We start from the raw sequence: 14,588 nt of genomic DNA on the forward strand, positions 1-14,588 counted from the left end.
GATTTGATTCTGGTTTTGATCAAGTGGTGCCTTAACTTGAATTTCTTTATGTTTGATAAATACATCTACCAGCAATTGAGGGGTGTGGCCATGGTGGCTTGCTTCTTTCCCAGCTATGCATGGTACGTGTGGGGTGGTGGGAGGAGCAGGTCCTCAGGGTAGTCCATCAAGTGGCATTCAGTACCAATGTATTCACCTGGCTTCGTTATATAGACAAAGTCTTCGTTGTCTGGAAAGGCACAAAAGAAAGTGCCTGGTCATTTGTGTCTGACACTAACCCGAATGACCTCAGCCTAGAATTCAATGCCACAATCAGTGCCATGACCATTGAATTCCTTTAAGTCACTGCATATACTGAGAATAACTAATTACAGTCTATGCTACATCGCAAAACCACGGCAGGCAACTCTACATTGCACGCATTGAGCTTTCACCCAAAGCACCTCGTGGCCAGTATCCCGTATGGTGAAATGCTACTGCTCCATAAAATTTGCAGCCTTGAGTGTGACCTGATTAAGTGTCAACGTGATGCATACATGAGATTTAAGGCACGAGGTTACTCTAATCTGACTATCTCTAAAGCTATTGAGAGGGCCAATGCTATACCGAGAGAACAGCTTCTCAAGGGTAACATTGACCATGCACAGGTTGAAGCTACTGCTACCCTTGAAAATATCAACAGTGGTGTTGTTGACCCTCGCTTAGCTCTCTTCCTTGCTATAAGTAATGACTATGAGATCCATCATGAACAGGCAATGGTGCATTATCCAGACTGACCCTGTCTTGGGTCCCATTGTTCCCAAAGGACCCACTATTCCTTACCGTCGAGCTTATTCCAAGAGGGATGTTCTAGTCAAAAGTAGCTCTGAGGTTATTACCTCATCTAACTGGCTCTCCAACTTAACTGATTTCTTTAAATGCCGCACATGTATAGTCTGTCATTTTGCAATTAACATTACTTGGGTTAATGCCGCTTTTCGGTCAGAGCCTATCATCATCAATAGGAAGTATACCTGCAGAACTGAGTTTGTGGTCTATGTACTTCAGTGTACATGTGGCTTGAACTATGTGGGTAGCACCAAACTTAAAGTCCATGTGAGCATTCTACAACACCTCAGGGCCATCGTTAACAATGACCAAACTTAACCAGTGGCGAGGCACTTCAAAGAGATTCATAACAATAACCTTCAGCACCTCAAATATTTCGTTATTGACAGTGTGCATTTATCAAGAGGTAGTAACCGTGAAAAACTTCGTAGACAACTGGAGTCACGTTACATATTAGACCTTAACACCAAGACACCAGGGGGCCTTAACATGGGTAAAGAGTGTTACAATTTCCTATAATAACTGTTTCTGTACTTGTGTTCAGATTTCTGTCGAATCCACTAATATATCGGACAGAAACACTCTTCTGTAATTATTTTCTACCTTATCGTTTTCCTGTTCTCTGGGTTACTAGAGTGCTGATTGTCTGTTCCAGGCATCATAGTTAGCTATATGATATAGCATCCTGCAATTATGTTCAATATCATGCATTACCATGCTGCATTTTGGTATGATCATAATTATATATTTTCAAGATCAATACCCTAGACTATTGCCTATGATCATTTTGATAGCTAGCCTTTTATTGTTTAAAGAATATTTGGTCAAATTCTGATTAAGTTACTCCACATTTCCCGCCTCATGTGGGGATGGTGGCTTCTGACTCCTACTCTATCAATCTCCGGTTGCCAAGAGAAGAGTATATTTAGCATTCATACCTCGCATTCTATATTGCAGTACTATGTTACCTTTTCTACACTTGTTTCACCTTTGCATATTCATTTTGCTGTAAATGCATTTGCAGTTCCAGCAGCACTTGCTTCTTCTATTTAATACTCTGCACACCCAGCACCTCTTTACCTACCCGGGTCAACTTAGCCAATGGTTCTCTTATATTGACTCATTAAACACCTTCCAGTTGTCCTGAGTCACCACACAGGTAGCTGAACTGCATTATGAGGCTACGTGTTCAGAGATATGTGGTTTCTTCACATATTGCATTATGCAGAGGTGTATTATTGAGCCTACTCAGAATAGAATATTATTTGTTTTGCTATGTTTCTTTATTTCACCATTTAGCGAACTACTTATTTTCAATTGTGCGTTAGTATACAGCATGATTTAGTTTTTAACTAAAAATAATGACTGTATTTTATGTCTAATGTACCTGGTTGTTATTGGAGTCTGTCAATGAGGTCTATGACCAACTTGTCACTACCATGTGGTATGTGACCTGGGAAGGTAAAAGTTCTCATCTGTGCAAATACACTTTGAGAATGACGAAAAGGTAAAAAAAGACTGTACCTTATATAAACTTGCCAGTTGTACATAGCGCTTTATGTGAGCCAGGCCTCAGGTCAGTGGCCGAAACGAGTCATGTGGACCATGTCATTTGAATAAAGCATTTCACATAATCTGGAGTCTGTGCCTGAGGTGTGTTTTCCATTGCATGCACCGGGAAGGATTTGTGTGTGTGTATATATATATCTATATATACATCTTTAAACAAATGTGTGGTTAGGGATGGGTAAGTAACAGTTAGGGGTTTAAGGGAGGGAAGAGTAAATAGTTTATGGGTAGAGTTAAATGGACATCAGCGTTTGTTTTGGGTTCTGGAGAACTGGGAAGTGTTTAGGATTAAGATGAGGTGAAGTAAAGGGAGGTAAGGTGTTTATAGGAGGGAAGACATAAGGCTTAAAAAATATATACATATGTGCAAGTACAAATATATAAAGATTAGTATTAACCACAAAAAATGAGTGGTAAAGACCCCCGATGTAGTACAATGCATTGCATTACATGCATGGTTTATGAAGGCATGTTACATTTGTACGTCCCATGGGCAGTAGTTTCTCTTGTAATCTTAAGCAGAAAAAAATATTTTTTTAACATAATATCAAATAGCTGTAAGTAAGGCCCCGTACTTGTACCTCAGTCTAATGTGCCTTTAGGTCTAAGACATGCTAAAATAATGTGTATATGTTAAGTCACTGCTTTTTTCTCGTTTCTCCATCTGCTTCTGTAGATGACCCTGGTTTTTAGTGGGACGTATCATTTGAGTTTCATTGTAGGCAGGGAGTGATATTATTGTAATGAAGGATGATGCGTAGTCTGAGTCTTGTAGTTACATCAAGTACGTTTATTCTTAAGTTACAGGAAGATAGTAAGTCCTTTAGATGTCTCTTAAGTTGTCATAAATGCCCCACCAGGAGCAGCCTCCTGGCTGCTCAGCCATCCAGATCAACTGACACTCCACTCATACAAACCCACTCCAACATTCTACATGACCTCATCACAAGCTGAGCAGGTAGGCAGAGAACTATTGAAAGGAGAGTGCAGCAGGTAAAAGGAAGACTACAACACATCTCCCCCATTATAATATGAAAGAACAAACAGAAAGTGTGAAGCTGTTAGACACACGTTAGAGCATAGAAGGATGCAGTAAAAGAAAGGGTACATCACCTCCGATTGCTGTGAAAACCATAACGAACAAATGTAAGGAAGAAGTGTAGCGGAACAACAAATAAGAGTGAGGAAAGATGCATGAAATAAAACATGCCACACAACTCATCCTACCCCTTGATAACGCCATGAAATAAAACATACTACACATCCTACCCCCTTACTCAAAAATGCATAGAGATGGTAAAATACACAAACGGCAGAAAAGAGGATGCACTACAAAACATGTAATACACCCTACTATCTGATAAAATAAGGAAAACAAGGAAAGCAAGGCAAAAAGATACAACAAAAAACTACATACTGCGTTTCCAAAACAACACACCACACGGTGTACCTAAACACCACATGACAGAGCCAACACCCATAAAAAAAACTACGGGTAACTGTAAATCCAAAACAAACAAAGGAACACATCATGAGTTATTCTAACTCAAAGCAAACGATATATGAGTCACTTGAACTCAAGATATGCAAGTTATGAGTAACACTAACTCAACGGCAACCAATCTTGGGTATTCCTACACCCAAAGGAAAACAAATTATGGGAACAACTAATCCCAAGATAGACAACATTTTTTGGGAATACAACACCCAAAGGAAAACAATTTTTGGGAAAACGCCATGGCCACGGCAAACATCTGATAGGTTTCTTTAGACCTAAAGTAAACAGATTTTGGAAACTAAATCCAAGGAAAACAAAATATGGATTACTTAAAACCCACGGCAAAATAAGTTTAGGAAAACTTTTAAACCCATAACACACATGTACAACTGTATAAGGGACACTCCAACCGAGTCAAAGAAACTAAACACACACTTACCAACACCACTCCAGGAAACAAGAGACAATAAAACTACAAATGACCAGCAAAATAAGAATGTCTCATGTTTCAGTGAGTTGTCTCAAGTAAGGAATGTTGTAAATACGGGAAGATTCGCGACGTCCTCCGCAAAACAACACAATTCCGAAAAAACACACTTCAAGGTTACAAACAAACCAACAACAGTAACATGCCCCCAATACAATGTAGTGAAAATGCAGATGTAAAACACAAAGTAATATTAACACAACAAACTAAAACAAAAAACGTGGTCACCGTAGTCTAGGTAGATGAGCGATACCTCACCCGAAAGTCCAGTCCATAGATGAGCGATACCTCACCCGAAAATCCAAAACTTCGCCCAAAAGTCAAGTCATCATTCATCCATAGTCAAGGTGGTGCAGGTTAAATCCAGTATATGTAGAGAATAGCGTCAGAGGTAGCACCATCAACACGAGATCTCCCAACATAGTTGTTCGAAGAATGTCAGCTGTAGTCGAACACCATGAAATTCTCATTTGCGTTAAATTTTTTTGTAACTCCCACGTTTGCCACAGCTTAACAAAATTAACCTTCAAGTAAAGAGTTGTAGGCAAAAGTAAACATCACTCCCCTGCGATGTAGTTGCGCTTCAAACTTCAAAATAAAACGTCGTGAAACTCAGCATAACAAAGGGATTCTACCCAATGTGTCAAGGTGGCCGCCACAGCGTCGTTCTGCGTCGCTTACTAAAGGAAATAGACCTCACTTGACGCTGTCATAGGGGTCACAGGAGACTTCCACCAACACCACGGAGGATTCCAACGACGTCATCACTTGAAGGCACAGAGGCGAACTGGAAAGAGCTCCATACAGCAACCGTCATTCTGACAAACGGTGAGTCAGCTGGCATAGGAAGAAACTCGGGCTCGTTTTTAAATTTAAAGTCTCTTTACATCCAAAACGCGCTGCAAGCGTTACTCAAACCCAAGTCTTTGCGCCAGCAAATGAAGTCAGCACACAAAGCGCTATGTGCTGAACACGAAGAAATGAGCACCTCAAACGCTGCTTTTAAAACTGCTGCATGTTTACACGGTGAATCAGCTGGCTCAGAAAGAAACGCTAGCTCAAACTTAAAAGTTTCCTAAGTCAGAACGGGCTAAAGTCTCTCTACAGCCAAAAGTAATTTTCAAATCATCAGCTGCGTGTAATTTCCAAGTCGGTAAACATTTGCTGCAGTTTAACTCATTCAAAAAACGATGTAGCTCTTTCCCAGTCAGCTTCTTCACACATTAAATGAACATCAAGGTTTGCAGGTTGTCTGATCACATTAGGGAACAGTCACCCCAGTCCAGCAAATTCAATTGGTAAAATCACACATTTGGGGAAAATTAACACTCACCCAAGTTCAACAAAAACTGGCACGTCCACGTTGAGGCCGACCGGTCTTTGGTCACTGGTGGGGCATGTGGACAGTCAGTTTGCTTTTTCTTCATGCGCTTCTTCTTTTTCTAATGCTTCTTCAGTTTCAGCAGTTTCAGCTTCTTTTTTTTTTTATTTGTGCTTCTTCAGTTTCATATGTACAAGCCCATTCAATGTATATCACATAGGTTCTCCAACTCGTCGCCAGTATTGTAATGAAGGATGATGCGTAGTCTGAGTCTTGTAGTTACATCAAGTACGTTTATTCTTAAGTTACAGGAAGATAGTAAGTCCTTTAGATGTCTCTTAAGTTGTCATAAATGCCCCACCAGGAGCAGCCTCCTGGCTGCTCAGCCATCCAGATCAACTGACACTCCACTCATACAAACCCACTCCAACATTCTACATGACCTCATCACAAGCTGAGCAGGTAGGCAGAGAACTATTGAAAGGAGAGTGCAGCAGGTAAAAGGAAGACTACAACAGATATGCTCCCCTTTGGGATGGTCTCCCTTGGATCCAGAGTTTGATTTTGGATAAATGGCTTACCTAAAGCAGCACTACAGTGAAAATATGGTTGTGTGACAGAGTTCAAAGAAGCAGCTGCCCGATAAGGCTCCACCATTTTGTCCAACTATAATTCTTTGTGGCTGATGTACCAGTAATATTCCTCTTACAGATTTATCAATACATACAACCACAAAGAACCGCTATCTTCCCAGGATCACCAGAAAACCCACAAAAGAGGCTTATATCCTTTGCTTTTAAGAGGCGATCTTGGACTCATTCCTAACCGAGGAATGATTGATGGGATAATTGTGACCTGCGTAGAGATATTTCGGATTTTGGGCTTATATTTTGAGGAGGCTTGCCTCTGATCTTCTTGACTTTGTCCTGGCTTTCTATGTACTCTATCCCAGATGTTCAATTTGATGAGTCAATCGACGTGAGCATAAATTAAATAGGCGAGACATGATTAACGTCACCTAGCCACTGACTTGAAAATGTTCAAAGAGATCAAGCTTTGGCAATGCCAGTTGGCCTACCATTGGCTGCCAGTTTTTTAGATTGGTCAATGCTAGTTTTGTCATGGTTTTTGTAGAATTTTATTATTGGGGGTTGAGCTGCCTGCCCCCTAATAATATGAAAACAAATGTTGGCTAAAAGCAAAAATATTATTTTCATACCAAAAATACACACTTTGCCACAATAGTTCTTGTGAAAGAGCAGAATGCCATCACATAGTGAAGTTATCCAATGGTCGAAGTGCGCTGACCCATGTTGTAGTGGAGAAAAGAAAAGTGTGATTGACGCATAGAAGAGGAGGGCTGGATCAAAGCCCCAGCAAGGAAATTAGACCTAGAATGTTAGTAAAATCAAAGGATCCTGCCCAATGCCAGACGTAAAAATTGATGCCAACTTTGCAATCATTGTCCATTCAAGGAAAGAACTACTAGAGTAAATGTGTAAAAAACAAATAGTCTGTCAGATACTGACCCGATGATGGCTCTAGCGACAAGACAGAGATGAAATGTGTCCACACTACACATAACTCACCAGGACAACAGATGAAAAACATTAATAAGACCTCACACCCTAAGGTGAACAAGCACAACTAATATATGGAACACATAAGAGGAATAAAGTAAAGTCTCCTTTTTCCGTGTTAAAATATTTAGGTTCGTATTGATGTTTTATTTTGCCTAACAAATGTTCACAAACATCAAAAACACTTTGAAAACGGTTTATATAATGTTGAAACGTGAATTAATTATATTGATTTCACTTTCCATATTAAAAGAAAAATCAAAAAGCTTTTTATGGTGAAGGAACACGATTATTTCACATTTTGCTTTTACGGTATGGCTCATCTGAAACCTACTGGGTATTTAATTGTACAAAAAAGTTCATCCAGTTTATAGCTGTAGTGTACCATATTTGGAATGTGTTCTGTAACAGAATCCCATAGGTAAAGAAACTCCAGCCTCTATAGCAGGGAGACAAAATGGCACTGATAAGAGTTCTGTAAGTTGATAGGGCACAAGTTGAGAGTGGACGTGGGTGTCTGGCGTCAGCCAAGTCCTTTAGATTTTAGTTAAATTACATATAAAATATATTTCCGAGGGTTTTCAACTAGTCTTCCTCATCCACTGGTCTGTTAATGTGTCATTCATACTTTATCCCACCGCCTGCAGCGGACACTCAGCGAGAGAACATTCCTCCTTACTGACAAAAAAAGACCTGGAACTTATAAGCAACTTTTGCAAAAGTGGTTTTGGAGCTCCATCGTTCTTTGTAAGCAGGAAGTCAGATGTGGTGCACTCTGCTGCCGACCGCCATCCAGCTTGTACTGGTCAGCATGTTGGCCCATTTGTCTCCATTACCATCTAAAGCACCTCTCATGTTTAGTCAATGCTGCCAATGTTGGTCCATGTCTGGGCAGGGTCTCTGTTCTATGCAGGGTTCACGCATCACCATAGTAAACTTTTAGTTTATCACAGCAGGACAATCAGCCTTCACCTGTGTAAGGAAACTTGTATACCAGATATGGTCTTCCTATCAGCACAGTGGAGCAAATCAATATTCAGAAATTCTCGCCTTCTCATTAAGTCTGAACAGCCTCAAGTGTAACTCGGATAAATCTGAGATACTTTTCTTTGGATGTCCCCTGGAACCGGACTGGCATGATTGGTGGCCTGTTGACATGTTCCCTCCGGCTCAGGCTTCCATCTGGGCTAAGAACCTGGGAATTAAAATTGATAATGGGCTTACGCTTAATTCCCAGGTGGCTACCCTTACTGGAACCTGTTTCGGCATCCTCCGGATGCTCCGAAAGTTCTTTCCTCTTTTGTCCCAGGAACACCGGAGAATAATTGTTCAGGCCCTCATTGGATCCAGATTGGATTACGCTAACATTCTGTATTTGGGTCTCCCAGAATACCTTTTACAGCGTTTGCAGGTGACCCAGAACGCGGCAGCACGAGCAATTTTTGGCTTGCATCGTCGAGCCAGTGCCTCAAACCTGCTGCAATCCCTCCATTGGCTTCCCATACGGAAGAGGATAAAGTTCAAGGCTCTGACATTAGCTCACAAGGCACTGCATGCCACGGGTGCTAAATACCTACAGAAAAGGTTAGCTTTTTACCAGCCGACGCGATCTTTAAGATCGGAGTCTTTGGCCTTGGCCGTGGTCCCACGTATAAAGAGAGCACGCCTGGGAGGGCGGTCTTTTAGATACTTGGCCCCTCAGCTGTGGAACTCCCTTCCTTTGTCGTTGCGGTCCACGCCCAATCTGTTGGCCTTTAGGAAGGGTCTTAAGACTTGGTTATTTTCCAATTAGATCTCTACTGTCTCCATTCTTTGTATTACCTGTCTGTTGTTGTGTTTGTTAGCTATCTTTTCTGGGTCTGGAGCATAAAAGCGCCGGGACACTCCTTTGGAGTAGCCGTTGCGCTATACAAGACCCTATATAACATATAAGTCCACACTCATTGGTCAGGTAATCGCATTTTTTCCTTTTTGTGGTTGCCCCCCCCCATGCAAGCACACCTCTGGGCAGTATGTTCTGTTTATACAGTAGCTACCAGCATGATGAGCCTTATTTTATCACCATAGTGACAGTCGTGTCACATGCATGTGCCTTTTCTATTTCTAGGTCAGTAGGATTATCAAAGCATTCTATGTTGCCCTGGTGATCCCTATTTCTTACCTTGAAGTGCTTGTCTGCAGTGTGGAGCTAACCTCTCTTTCTCTGATCTGCTTCCGATCCATAGCGCTTTGGAGTTCAGCATCCTCCATGTCTGGACTCATCATAAATGTACCTGATGTCTCGTTAACAGGAGATTCTGATGGAATAGCAGGCGGGCATCACTCACACACGCAGTCTCACTCTACTAACACTGGTTTCACTTCCTTGAATGCTACCAAGACCACTCGCAGACCTGTACCTAACCTCTACCCACAGCAGTCTGAAAACTTCCACGGAGTAGCAGCCTCACGCATGTTCCACACAGTACAGGAAGTACTCACACTGCTGACAGTACTCTCACACCCACGAAGAGTAGCAGACTTACACTACCAACAACAGTCATACCCTTAACGAACAAGCAATCTTTTTAGAGGCAATACTTATTAGTCTTTAACAAACTAGCAGTATCACCCTGCTATCAGCACTCTCACCCACCTCAAAGAAAAGCTGCAAAGCCAATAGATATCTAGAAGTGACTTTTCAATGAGAATTGAGTTTGTGGTATTGTGAATGGGCGACTGGGTCAATGCAAATATGAGATGATGGATGAATAGCTGCTTATGTGAAAGAGGATTGACTGAATGGATAGATGAGTGCACATATTGAGGAGTACACATGGATGGAAGCATCCAGGCACTTTTAGTCATATGCCAGACAAAACAAAAACTGGCTGTAAGGTTGAAGAGTGACTGGCAGTGCACAGATCAATGGATAAGTGCACAGGTAGAAGAATCCTGCATTTCTAGTTATATGCCAGTCCTATTGGATTTGCCAATGTTTGTTAGTAAGGGAGGGGCACTGTTCCCCTTGGCTCGAGGCCGAGAGAAGTCACGGAGTCCTAGCAGTGCTGCTGCTTGTCTCTGCAAACACTGGTATGCCTTTAACCTAGTCTTGGGAAATTTGTAAACCTCATTTGTGGGAATCGGATCATGTTTTAATCTCCTATCTGTGGAATATAAATCTTCACTCCATTAACTCTTCCATTGTGAACTGAAAGCATTAAGACATTTTGTGCTTTGAAGCGGGGGGGGGGGGAAGACACCAGCAGGGAAGAAATGTGCATTATAAGAGCAAATACGGTTAGATTATGCATTGACCTACGGGACTTAAACAAGAATATCTTGATTGATCGGTTTCTATGTCTCAAGATCAGTGAGATATAGCAATGGCCGAAGGACTAGAGCGGTTCACTTAGATTATCTTAGCTTCCACATACCTCCTGATACAGCTTCAGCCCCAAAGTAAACAGCTCACAGCTTTCATTATACTGAATGGGTGTTTCCAGTTCAGCCTAATGCCTCTTGGGTTGGTATCGGCAGCGCCTGTTTTCCAGTGGTTGCTGTACCAACTGTTTAAAGATTAAAGTGGGGTTTTCTTTCAGGATATCCTTATAATGGGTAAGGATTCTGAAGAACAAGACCATAGTGTTGGGAACGATTTCAAGGTATCGAGCTACAAGAGTCTTACTTGAGAGTTAAATGATAAATACATTTTAAAAAGCATGTTCGCATTTATGTCAGCTACCTATTTGGGTCAGCTCCTGGATACCCTCACGGGTGACACGAAGTGCTCTACAAGTCTACTGATTGATTGAAAGTTACTGAGAATGAAATTTTACCCGAAAAAGACTTATTCTTGGCAATCATGAATGCCCCACTCCTTCCCAATTCTAAGGAAGACATAAGGTTTGAACAGCTGGAGACATGCCAAAAACGTTTTGAAGAGTGACATTGGCACTGCCATTCCATTGAAAGAGTTTGATCCCATGGCTAGAACCATTATTATAACGGATGGCAGTCAAAGGTTGGGGGTGGTAGGTCACAAATGAACGAGGATTCTAGAGAAGTTACTATTTCATGTGCATCACACACTCTTTCTCCTGCAGAAGACAAGTTATCTACCTTAGAGAGACCGATGCTATCATGTGGTTAGGCTGTGGACAAGTTCAGGCATGGAGTGGTGGGGGGGTAGGTGGGGGGGGGGTCGAATTCGCATGGACCATAAACTGCATTCCAAAAACTGCTGGTATGGAACAAGCTAACAAGGTTAGCTAGAATATCTTTGAAATTACTGCATTACAATTATAAAATTCCTGGGTACAAAAACAAGGATTCCGATTTCCTAAGCACAGCACCCTCGCCTGAGATGGAATTTCAGTGTTACTTGTGGAAGGGACATGGTGTAGCCATTGTGACCAAAGAAACGTCCAGTGGTAAAAAGTTATGAAACTGATGCTGTACTCAAGGTAGACCGGAAACCTGTTTCAGGTAAATGGCTTTTGATGAACCTCGCTGGAGATGTAAAACATTTTTGGGGAAGTAGAATCTGAGAGGTCATGGGAAGATGGTGGATTCCCAATGTGAAGGAACAAAGTATTCCCTTTCCTAGAACTCAATCATGAAGTCCATTTGGGCATAATTAAAAGCAAAATAATAGTCCCCTCACTATATTGGTGGCCTGGAATAGATGGAGACAGAAAGAGTTGTTTGTGACTGTAGAATGCTCCGAAGGAGACAAGACCTTGAATACGTCTGGACCACCTTTATCTCCACTTGAAATGTACTTTAGCGCTGCACATTGTTGGTCCCATTTTGGCTTAAATGGCATATTACAGTTTATATTACCTATTCTATAAATGGCCAGAATTGTGAGTCTTAGAAAGTGCGAATGCCAAAGCATTTACATTTCTGGACCAAACTTTTCAATGTTGGGGCATACCCAGATCAGTTCTCAGTGATAACGGACCAGTTTGTTTCAGTAGTGGTACAAAAATTCTTGTCCAGGACTAATATTGTTTGGAGCCCTCTGGTAAAGGTACGGTTGAGAGCTTTTAACAGGGGTTTAATGAGTAATATCCAAAGGGCCATCAAGAGTTGTAAAAAAAAAAAAAAACACGAAAATATGGAGTTCTGCAAATTGTTGTAGCCTAACACATCATCACCCATGACTGGAGATATATATATATATATATATATATATATATATATATATATATATTTATATATATCCCGTCATGATGGAGTTTGGTCCAGAAATGTAAATGCTTATATATATAATTTCAAAATGGTCCTTCCACCATAATGCGCGCAACTGCGGGTGCTCTGCAACAGGGCCGGAACCTAGCCCGTTCAATAATTTCATCCAAATAATTGCGGCACACAGATAGGGTAATATCAAAGATATTTATTACTCCATGCTCGGACCGACGCGTTTCAGCCTGATTCACAGGCTTTGTTCACGGTAAGTAGTCACATGTCTATGTCTAGTATTTATCACAGTTAAGTACCTATACCCTGATTACATGTACTAGAAGTGGACAAATCAGCATATATTATTTTTGCTGTAGGGTACTAAACCTGGTTACTTCAGTATATTGTTACAAACAAAAATATGTGACTGTAAATCCTGCATATCAGTGATATAATTGAAATGAATATAGCGCGAACAGAGCAGTTGCTATAACTTGACAAAATATGATGCGATTGTGGCAATTTGAAATAATGTAACAGCAGCATCCCCAATGCACAATTACTTTGAAATGTTTAATTTCAGTATGTACTACGAGTCCCAGCAAGCACCATAATTGCTTAACTGTGATAAATACTAGACATAGACATGGGACTACTTACCATGAACAAAGCCTGTGAATCAGGCTGAAACGCGTCGGTCCAAGCATGGAGTAATAAATATCTTTATGATATTACCCTGTGTGCCGCAATTATTTGGATGAGATATATATATATATATATATATATATATATACACACACACACACATATATATACATATACACACACAGAAGGGGTGCTCCAATGAAGACATCACACCCGAAGGGGTTAATGCACCCCACTGCCGGCAGCAACAGTTACAGCTTTTCCCCCCCATACCTCCATATCAAAGTCGCCATACGCGTTTCAAGCACTATGTCTGCTCTTCATCAGTGGCTCAAGTAAAATCACAAAAATGGCTTTTTATTCAAACGTTCCGCCCATGTGGGCGCATGGCATCCTGGTAGTAATAGTCCATGAAATGGTTGTCCTGCTTTAATTCATCATCCACCCTAGTGAGCACTGCATACTTCGTGAAACAGTTAATCCAAGTGGACAGTGGAACAGTGATCTCTTCCTGCTTTTTTCAGTTAAGAAAGATCAAAAAAATAGCTCATTTGCTGACTCATTCTGCTCTCATTCAGGTGGTAATCGCCTTGGTCCTTTCACGACTGGACTTTTCCAACTCCATCTATTTGGGCCTACCCCTCGCCCTCGTTAAACGCATGCAGATTGCTCAAAATCAAGCGGCCAGATTAATATTTAAGAGCAATCGCAGGAAGTCGGCCAAACCCCTGCTAGCCTCCCTCCATTGGCTCCCTATAGCCCAACGGATCACCTTTAAGGTAGGCTGCATAACCTTCAAAGCCCTCTACGGCAAAAGACCCAAGTTCGTCAATCATCTTATAAATAAATACGAACCGACCCGGGATCTTCGCTCAGCCCACTTGTCCTTTCTCTCGCTGCCCATGTTTAAAAAGAAACGACTAGGTGTATCTTGTTTCGCCTACCTCGCCCCTAAAATTTGGAACTCCTTTCCCCTGTCTATTCGGAACTGCACTAAGCTAGTAGAATTCAGGAGAGCCCTGAAGACCTGGCTATTCAAACAAGCGCACGGTTAGAGCATTGTTACCATCTGTCTCTTTAGTCACCATCTGTTTCTCAGCGCCATGAAACCCCTGGGTGACCGTGCGCTTAACAAATCCCGAATAAGATAAGATAAGAATTATAATTATAATGTCTCTGCCCATGTGGGGGAAGTAATTGAGGAGAAAGTGGTCCTGCTCCCAATAGAATCCCAGTAGTGAGGCCCCCTTCGCTCCATACAGTGCCTGCAATATCGAGCACCAAGGATCCGCCTTGCACGCGGCAGGACATCTTCGCGGCCGGACCAGCCGCAAATTATACAAACAGAAGGGGTGCCCCAATGAAGACCTCACACCCGAAGGGGTTAATGCACAGCACTGCCGGCAGCAACAGTTACAGCTTTTCCCCATACCTCCATATCAAAGTCGCCATACGCCACTGAGGAAGAGCAAACAGACTGCTTGAAACGCG

Source organism: Lissotriton helveticus, chromosome 8 (assembly GCF_964261635.1).
Source record: "Lissotriton helveticus chromosome 8, aLisHel1.1, whole genome shotgun sequence".
In the NCBI taxonomy this organism is placed as follows: Eukaryota; Metazoa; Chordata; class Amphibia; order Caudata; family Salamandridae; genus Lissotriton; species Lissotriton helveticus.